Here is a 10,029-nt window from a genome sequence, read left to right as displayed (position 1 = left end):
AAAATCACATAATCAGTGATCATTCATCATTCTTTTTTTGCAAAAATAGCGCAACAACTTTTAATAACTTTATTGATTTAGCACTACTTTTTATCATGAGAAAAAATAGCCCTAAATGTAAACATACATATACATGTATATTTTTATTCAAGTTAATTCATGCATGTAATTTGAATAAAATCATCTTGTTTGACAAATGACCATCTTAAACGTATTTCAGAATGTTGAAACTTCAATATGCTTGCTGCAATAAACACCAATCCCTTTTACTTTTTTTCTTTCTTTATAACCAATAATGACACCTTTATATGCAACTTTAATACATTGAATATTTATCAGAAAGAAAAAAAACACATGAATTCCCCCACCATCTGTATCAAATTTTGATCATGTATGACATTATTTACGCTTGAATTTGATATTGTTTAAACTTGTGCCTCTATCTTTATGTTTGCTACTGGATATATAATGTTGTGAATAACTTTATTAGAAACCCATATTGTGTATGTAAATTTATACTTGGGTTGTGATAAAGAAATCTGTCTGTCAGTCTGTCTGTCTCAATATGAATTAATAATACCAGTAGGAAGTTGGCAGTTAGCAGTTGCAGCAGTTACAGCAGTTAACTGCTAGAACTGCTGGAAGTTGTAGCAGTTAACTGCTACAAATGCCAACAGTTCTAGCAGTTAAACATTGCGAATGTATGAAATGTCAATAATTACAAAGCTGAAAAATATCAACGCTTTTAGTGAGAATGTAACATCTATATACTTTTGAAGTAGCATAAACCTACGGATCGCCGGAAGTTTGCACTGGAGTAGTACTTGCAATTGTGCTGCTTTTTTGTTTTAATAGCAGTAACAAAATTCTTTATTCTATTACTGTTGCAACAACAAACATTAAATTAACAGAATCCATGTTACTACTGTATTCCCAATTTTGAGGGCGAATCAAATGTTGCTACGTTTATTCTGGAAAAAAATATCTAGCATAAGCATATTTTAACATAAAAAATATACAAACAATATGCTGAGTATAGGGCCTACACCTGCGAAAGAGTCTTGTCCGAGTGAATTATCCACTCAGCGTGTAACTGACTAGTATTGTTTGGATAATCAAAACATTGTTCTGCTGTTTATTATTTTGATCGATTATAATATGTTATTCCTTATGTAAAACATAGATGGAAGAATGGGGAAGCACTAGTTCACGTCTCATTTAAGGTACCAAATATTGTAGGTGGAAGCGTCACCGTGCAACGTGTAATTGTGCTAACAACGCTGAACAAGAAATATCTTTAAAAAAGATGGTCAGCGTGATGTAATTGAAGCACAAGTTAAATATGGGCAGAAAATAGTATTTTAATTTTTTTGGCAATGTTGAAAGGGGCCTCTGTGAAGTTTTGTATAAATGAGGACAGTAAATCTGAAGAAGACTGTGTTTAGAAACTGTGGAGGGACACACGACGGACCCCAAACAATCACAAAAGCTCACTTTGAGCCTTTGATGCTTTAAAAGATGGTAACAGTAAGCAAACAATATTGAAATACGTTCTATACTTTATTTTTGGAATTGTTGGAAGCAAGATGAACCCTTACCCTACTTAAGCTTATTATCAAATTTGTTTATCATTCAGAATATGTATATACAGTACTGTTTTCAGAGGAAAGATTGATTTAAAATTTAGAGTCTAAATTTAAAAGTATCGGACATGTTGTTGTAGGTTACTAATTATTTGCACTGGTTAGAAATTGTTGCTGTAATGCAGGGTAAGAGTTAATGACTGCATAAAACAATTTTTTGTAAAAACAAAACTTAAGGAAATGAAACTTAACAAAACAGAAATAAGCAGATGAATATTTGGTTACACACACCTTTTCAAGTGGTACGCATACAACCCGATGGTGCTGTACTTATAGAGGTTATAGATGACGAACGCGTTGTCATTTCACTCAGTGTCACACATGACTCAGAGTGAAGCATTTTCAGCCTTTCCTCCAGTCAGCGCCACTCTTACTAAATCTCTCATTATGGCTGAAAATACCGAGAATACCTTACCAAGCAATCCGACTGGTACATTGTTCGGGCGACATCAGGTCATACGAGGTCATAAAAGCGTGCTTAATACGGCACGCCGAAAAAACTTAGGAGTGCGTAGAATGAGTTCTATCCAGCGTATCTAGTAATCCATACACTGTGCGTAAATTAGCTTTTAAGTGTAACAAGCCTTTCATATATGAAATAGAAGATTAACTGTATATATAGCAACACTCTTTATTCGTACCTGTTAAATGTTATTTTCATATTAGAGTCAAACTATCATGTATATTAATATTGCTTCACCAACGATTGTCAGTATGCCAGAAAATTAATTACAAAATGTGCACATATTTAATGCTCTGTTACTATACAGCACTAAAAAGCCTTTTATTTCAGAAACAGGTTGGTTCGTGTTAAAAAATGTTTACAGTTTCAAAGTGTTGCGACATCATCCATTTCTGTCAATTCAGCATACAACGCCACATCATATCTTTGGTACTGAATTAATAAAATTATTATCTAATATCTTTATACAGAATAAGACTTCTAGACATCAATATGTTTAAATTGTAGTTACAGTAATGTAACAGTTATGATATACGTAACTTATATCTTGTCGGAACAATCTGTCACCATTCTATTTACCTAGACTCATTTCATTTTATATCATTATTTTGTGTGTGTGTGTGTGTGTGTAGGGGGGGGGGGGGGGGGGGGGGGGAGGGAGAAGGAAATATATCAATCTACTAGGCTAATGCTATTTAGCGAGAGATACGCAAACATTAGAAATAAGCAAGTCAAAACAGGAGAGCGTCCGGCCAAACACTAAAGTCCACCCTTGCTCGGAAATCAGACCTTAACCAGGATGGCCACCACCCGGGCGTGTCGGGCGTCCACCCTCTCTACAACGACCACCCGGTGGCACCCTAGTTTCTTCTACCGTTGCGGGACTGGACCCCGACACCGAAACTCGCCATTTTACGTTCTGCCCAGACTTTGAAGCACGCTCACGAACAAACTAGACCTTAACCGGGATGGCCGCTATGCCGGGTTCGCATGCACGGACCCCCTCTACAACGCCCACCCGGTGGCACCCTAGTTTCTTCTACGGTTACGGCCAGGCAATCAACTGCTGGAGGCGAAATGGCGTTTTCGAGTGTTCCCGGCTAAACACCAAAGTCCACCCTTAACCAGACCTTAACCAGGATGGCCACCACCCGGGCGTGTCGGGCGTTTACCCTTTCTACAACGACCACCCGGTGGCACCCCAGTTTCTTCTACCGTTGCGGGACTGGACCCCGACACCGAAACTCGCCATTTTATGTTCTGCCCAGACTTTGAAGCACCCCGCTCATTTGTCTTCTTGTCATACATTGTGTTTATTCTTTACCTCTCCTTTGTTCAATTATAATGGTAAATAACTACTTGAATATAAATGCATGTAAAATGCATATACGTCTTATATCCTTTCCGCAGCCTTAACGTACTAAAATGTATAAGCGTCTGATGGCCCTTTCACGCTTCCGTACATACAACATTTATTATACAAAACTTATTTTGAAAATATTTCTGAAATGTCTAGGTCTGCAGCTCTCAAATACGGTTATATCTTACATCTGAGGCATACACTGACACTCTCAGACAACATCAAAAATGACATTTTGAGCGATTTGATGAAGTCCAAAATTATCAATGTACACTTGGTCTGTTACGGACCCCGTGTGGGATTTCTGTTTATCCAGAGCTAAAGTATGTTTTCGTAGATTAAAAGCTGACATGCTGTACTAAAGCCCAGATAATTTCAATTCGTAAAAAAGGACTGAAATTTGGCTCCCAAAGTGCAAAAAATAAAAAATAAAAAAAGAAGTCCACGCGCATACATTTAGACGATGTGACCCCTGCGCGTGACCCCTGACTATCTACGAATCAAAATGCTGCTTTCGTTAATAAGTTTGGCATTTCTACTTTCATTTTATTTTACTTTCGGAAATAGCTGAAGGTCGAGTGACGTTTTTTCTGTGTTGTCAGAAATACATATGCCTGGCGAGATACAATAAATAGGTGCTGGCCGTCCTAAGGATATATAAATTTAGTGCCCGGGACACATGAAAAACTATCAAAATCTTCCCACTTTAGTATTTGGAATTCCCTACTTTCGTTTTAGTAAAAGATAATTATAAGGAAAGGCGATTCCGAGGAATTCATTCTGATTAATTTCCCTTTGATGAACAATAACTTATGGGGGCAAGGGACAGTAAATTTGAAAACTCCACAACTCTGCGCTGATAGCAGTGCGAAAAAAACTCATAAAAAATCCAATTTCGACAAATTCAAAGCACTTTTTGAACGAATGTCTTGCATAGACATAGCACTTCGTTATGTGACATTTTCAGTCTGCGATTCTGTTGCTTCTTTGATAAAAACGAGTAAAATGCAGGTTTTAGGACACTAAATTTTTAGACAAAAATGGCCCAAAATGCAAACCTTACGCGAACTGTACCGTATTATCTGCAAATGACTGACCTAAAACACATGCATATTTCTAAAGCATGTGGCTAGACGAAAATAATGGTGGGAAGAAAAGTGTCTCATAACCGTTTACTTTTTCCGCAAATTTGAGCTGAAGCTGGACGGATAGATGACCGTTTCCAATTCGTTTGACTTCCGTTACCTCAGATAAAGTTTTAGACCCAACCGTCTACATCACGGAGCTAGAAAAATCGATACACGCGCATTACACAATAATCACTCGCACGCAGAAATCCTTAGTGCTATAAACGTCATGACTATATATGCCTGTAAAGTACATATGTCTAAATTATTTAAGAAACGTACCCGGGTCAATTGCGAAACTGGTCCCTGCCACTTTTAAACTGGTAATACGGGTAGCTGTAAACTGCTGCAACTGCCAGCAGTTGTAGAAGTTAACTGCTGTAACTGCCAGCAGTTGTAGCAGTTAACTGCTGTAAATGCTAGCAGTTCTAGCAGTTAACTGCTGTAACTGCTGCAACTGCTAACTGCTCACTTCACACCGATATTTATAATACTTATACTACTACTAATAATAATAACTGATAAAACGCAACTTAATTGTTTCTATTTTCTCTTCGTGTCACTGAATGCTGTTAAGAATAAATTGTGAGCCTATTTATGGCAATTTCTTGTAATTAGTTATCTGATTAAATTTGATTATACAACAATTGGTATTTTCCTGTTCGTTATGTCATTTCCGACTAATTGTTAGTTCTTCTTTCCAGACTGAAAAGACATTTACCATTGATATTTTGGTGACAATATCTTACAGATTGATCACTGTTTATACAATATATTTCTAACATGGTGTTCTTCTTTTCTCTTTTTTATTTCTTTTACAATTTTGAAAGAAAAAGTCTTGTGCAAGTGAGGAGAAAGTGCATTCTATATCAGGATTTGTTTAAGTAATGTGTAAAATGTGTTAAAAAGGGTTTTGTCATTTAACTATAAAACATTAAAAAGACATTAATCGAGGTTTTTGCCTCAAAACGCAAGAAAAACAATCTTAGACAGAAACATATATATAAATATATACTATTCTGTGTTAGTTCTGCATAAATGGTCTCTGAGATGGTTCTATAGTCAATTGAACAACATAACAGTCTGCCATTCAATAAAAATGAATATCTCATTTTTCCAAAGAAGAACAGAAAAGATAGAAATGGACTTCATCTTTTCGTCCGTAAGGATTATTTATCTTCTTCTACTCATACACTCTCTCCCCCACGCAGTATTTGGCTCTCTCTTTTCCCCTACACTCGGTCTTTCACTTCCCTACACTCGGTCTCTCACTTCCCTACATTCGGTCTCTCACTTCCCTACACTCGGTCTCTCACTTCCCTACACTCCCTACACTCGGTCTCTCACTTCCCTACACTCGGTCTCTCACTTCCATACACTCGGTCTTTCACTTCCCTACACTCGGTCTCTCACTTCCCTACACTCGGTCTCTCACTTCTCTCTTCACAAACATACTCTCCCCTCTTTACCCATAATATCTCAATCAGCGTCCCCATCCCACTCTCTCTCACACACACTTCGCCCTCACTTCTTCCTACGCCCCCCCCCCCCCCCTCCCCACTCTCTCTCCCTACAATGTCCCTCTCCCCACACACTATCTCTCCCTCACTTCTCCCCCCTCCCCCACGCTCTATCTCTTTCTCACCACTCTCTCTCCCACCCCTCTCCATCTCTCTCTTACACACCTCTTCCGACACACACTCTCTTTCTACGCTTTCTTTCTTTTCTGTTTCTTCCTTCCACTCTTTAGAAGCTATCAAAAATGATTGGAAAACAATGGTGGCCTTGCGACACAACGCGTACAAGAACAACCCCTTTCATGACGAAAAATGGTAACAATTTTATCAATCTATCTGAGCCCCTTTTAAGACACAGACCATCGATTAACAATGTTTGGGGCAATGATTTTCCGAACAGTTTAAATATAGTAGCTTTTTCAACAGTTCAATGGGAAATAGCGTCAATTTATGCTCAGTCTTGATGTTTAAAATCGAAAATATTTATATAATATATATTGGCAAATCTAAGGCAGCTGGATTTGTTTTTAAACTGATATTTTTAGAATTTCAATATTTCTAATAAAAGCGGAACGTCTTGAAAACGCTTTTTCATTGTCAAGATATATATTGTTATATGTATTGGTAGGATGTGTGGATAATCATTGCTTGAGGATACATTGTAATGCAACAGAATTACACATTCGTCTCATTGTTCATAGGCTGCGAGGAATAGTTCAAATTAGTGCGGTCGAAACTTTTTGTTAGTATATTTCTAAATATATCCTAATAAAACTTCTGTTTGTTCTTTTTCTGTATAAGACTTAGTGCAATTGAAAAAAATGAAATTCATCTTCAGATACATTACAAATACGGACTTTCTGTTCATATCAATTTATCAAACCTATATAATGGATCTCGTATTTACGTATTGAAAATTCATTTACCATATGCAATGTACATAAATGAGCCTCGTCATGAGAAACCAACAAGGTGCATTTGCGACCAGCATGAATCCAGATCAGCCCTCGCAGTCTTGTCAGCATCATTGCTGTTCGCTTTCAAAGCTTATTGCAAAATAGAGAAACCAATAGCGAACATATTTCTGAACTGTCAAATTAAATGATTCTTGCAAATTTAAACTAATCTGAAATAACGGCGCGGAAGCAACGAATCTGATGTGTTAGGACATTTACCGACATAGACAGACAGATGAACTGAAATATCGAAAGGTAGGGTTTCATAACTCATAAGCATGTCCTTTACTACAAACAACATTGGTTTAGAAAAGATAGCTGAAAAAAAAATTAAAAAAAAATTGTAAAATGTACAGTCAAACGTATTATCACATGATTTCTATATTTGGACAAATTCAAGGGCCGTTACTCTCATATATGTTTATCATTTTGATTTTCTAGCACCCAGACTGATTAATTACTTCCTCTGACATACATTTCGCATGACATTGTGGGCATTTATATTGCATTAATAAGTATATGGTAGGCTTTTTTATAGCAATATTTTTCATAAATGGTTTCAAGAGACATAATTATGATCATTACAATTCATTATAAAGAGGGTGGATAGAATAGGGTTCTACATCTAAAATGTTTCATCATATAAAATAGTACTTATCAGATAGAGAACTAAACTCTTCGACGAAGTACACAGTTCGAGCCTATTTTCTGTCTTATCACCCCCACTACATAGCACTAACGCATGCATGTATTTAAATTACATTTCTGTGATGAAATTCCATCAAAGCGAAGCTATTCTATTAATTAAAAGCTATATCTCGTAATTAAGACAAAAAACTTTAATTTATGTCGACATTAAATTGCAAGTAAGTGGCAATGTTTGAAGGTTTATTACTGATAATTGTAAGAGTTAAGCTATAAACTTCGTACGCCGTAACTTGCCAACAACTGTTTTATTGGGCTGTTGTATTATGCAGAAAAAATAACAAGAAGTATTCAAAGAGTCCGATACAATTTAATTCAAACCTTTATTGCATTAAGCATGTAAATACAATATCAATAGCATGAATTTAATACGGAACACTGAATGTACATGAATATTTTCAGAAGATACATTATACTGATTAACATAGTAATGTTTTTTTTTCTTTTTTTCTCAACTGTATTATTTTATTTTTGAAAAGCAATATGCAAAATCATTCAACTGGTGATAAATTTTATAATTTGAAAGAAAAAGTGTTTCTGGATTAAACCATACTAATAGCCTAATAACATCTAGACAAATCAAATTTAGTTTGTAATTTGAAACTAGATTAGGATATGTTGTAGGACCACATTCGTAACAGATCGCATTTGTAACAGATTTCGTACGTATGCGATCGCATTTGTAACAGGTAAAATGTGTTACGAATGTGTTTGTCCAACATGGGGGTTGACAATATAAGCACATATGTATCATGTTGAGTTTTATACTGCAAATGTTTAATTAGTTGGTTGTCATCGCAACATCATTAAACGACTGCCATAAGCACCATCACAAGTTAGCGTCGTCGTCGACGACGTCAATAACGTCATAAAATTATTTGAGCCGCATCATGAAAAAATGGGCCTTCGGGAACTTTCGAGGCTTTGCAACCAGTGTGGGCCCAGATCAGCCTGTGCATCCGCGCAGTCTGATCATAGCCCACACCGTTCGCTGTTATTTCAAAGAAGGTTTATTCTACCTGAATATGAAGTTTTCTGACCCTAATTCAGATGCATAAATGCACAGGTCAGCCATAATATAGAGTTTCCGGAAATTCACGAACATGTTCGAATGCCAATTTTCCCGTGATTTTGCTCAATTTTTATTATCATTTCTGCATCCACTGCCACTACCACTATAATATGATAACAACTTCAGCTACTTCTACTGTTACCTCGACTAGCTGAAATGTAGACCCACATGCTCACATGGTTCGAACCCGGTGGCGACATACATTTGTAGCTCACTTTCGTTATCCAGAGCTGTCTCAAGCTGGGTGACAAACAGGAAGTTGCTATGTCCTGGGACAAATTATATACAACTTGTCATGGGCGGAGTCGTAAGCCTTAAGTCTAGGAGGGCCCGACCTTGTGCATGCTGCGAATGTATGTCTATGAGATTTTAAGAAAATGAAATAGCGGAAATTGTGCGTTCGTGCAGTTATATATAGGTTCTTGTCCTTGGTATAACTTACTCATGCATTGTTAGATTTTTGAATTATTTGGTACAAATGATCAGCATGGATAGAAGGTTTGTTGCGATCATGATCCATGTTGCTATATCCGAGATCAAGGTCACAGCTTTGAACTTAGATTTGTTTTGTTATTTTGCTGTTATATATACGTTTGTGTCCGGATCATAACTCGCTTTAGTCAGATTTCCAAATACTTTGGTACAAATAACCACCATTTATTGACAATCTGTAGTGATCATATTACACATATTACTGCAAACGACTCAAATTTTGGCACCCTGTAGAATGGTTTTGATGAATATTATGTTTGTTTGTTGGATTCAGAGCGCCTGTTTTCAACAGTATTTAGGTAATACAGTTTAGGGCAGTTAATCTTAACATTGATCCTACAACGGACCAGTTCAAGATGATGATGATGATTTTGATGATGAAGATGATGATGATAATGATGATAAAAATGTCAAAAATATTAAAATTAGTACAACAGAATCTTTATGTTAGTAACAGACAACTTCCCATCTGGAAACAGCACGGATAGGCGAAAATCGCAACAGATACGAGTAGTTATCACCCGATCTCGAACGTGTATCCCTTGACACACTAGTCGATGGTTAGTGCCTTCCATTAGTATTAACTAAAATTATACTCTGGCTCATATTCGAGTTTACACTCATACAATCGTTTACGGGTCTGGTAAAACGCACCGATACACGTAAAGTCTTAACTGGGTGGATGAGAGACACA

This window comes from Mercenaria mercenaria, chromosome 14 (genome assembly GCF_021730395.1).
Source record: "Mercenaria mercenaria strain notata chromosome 14, MADL_Memer_1, whole genome shotgun sequence".
In the NCBI taxonomy this organism is placed as follows: Eukaryota; Metazoa; Mollusca; class Bivalvia; order Venerida; family Veneridae; genus Mercenaria; species Mercenaria mercenaria.
Note: the sequence above shows the minus strand (reverse complement) of the source record.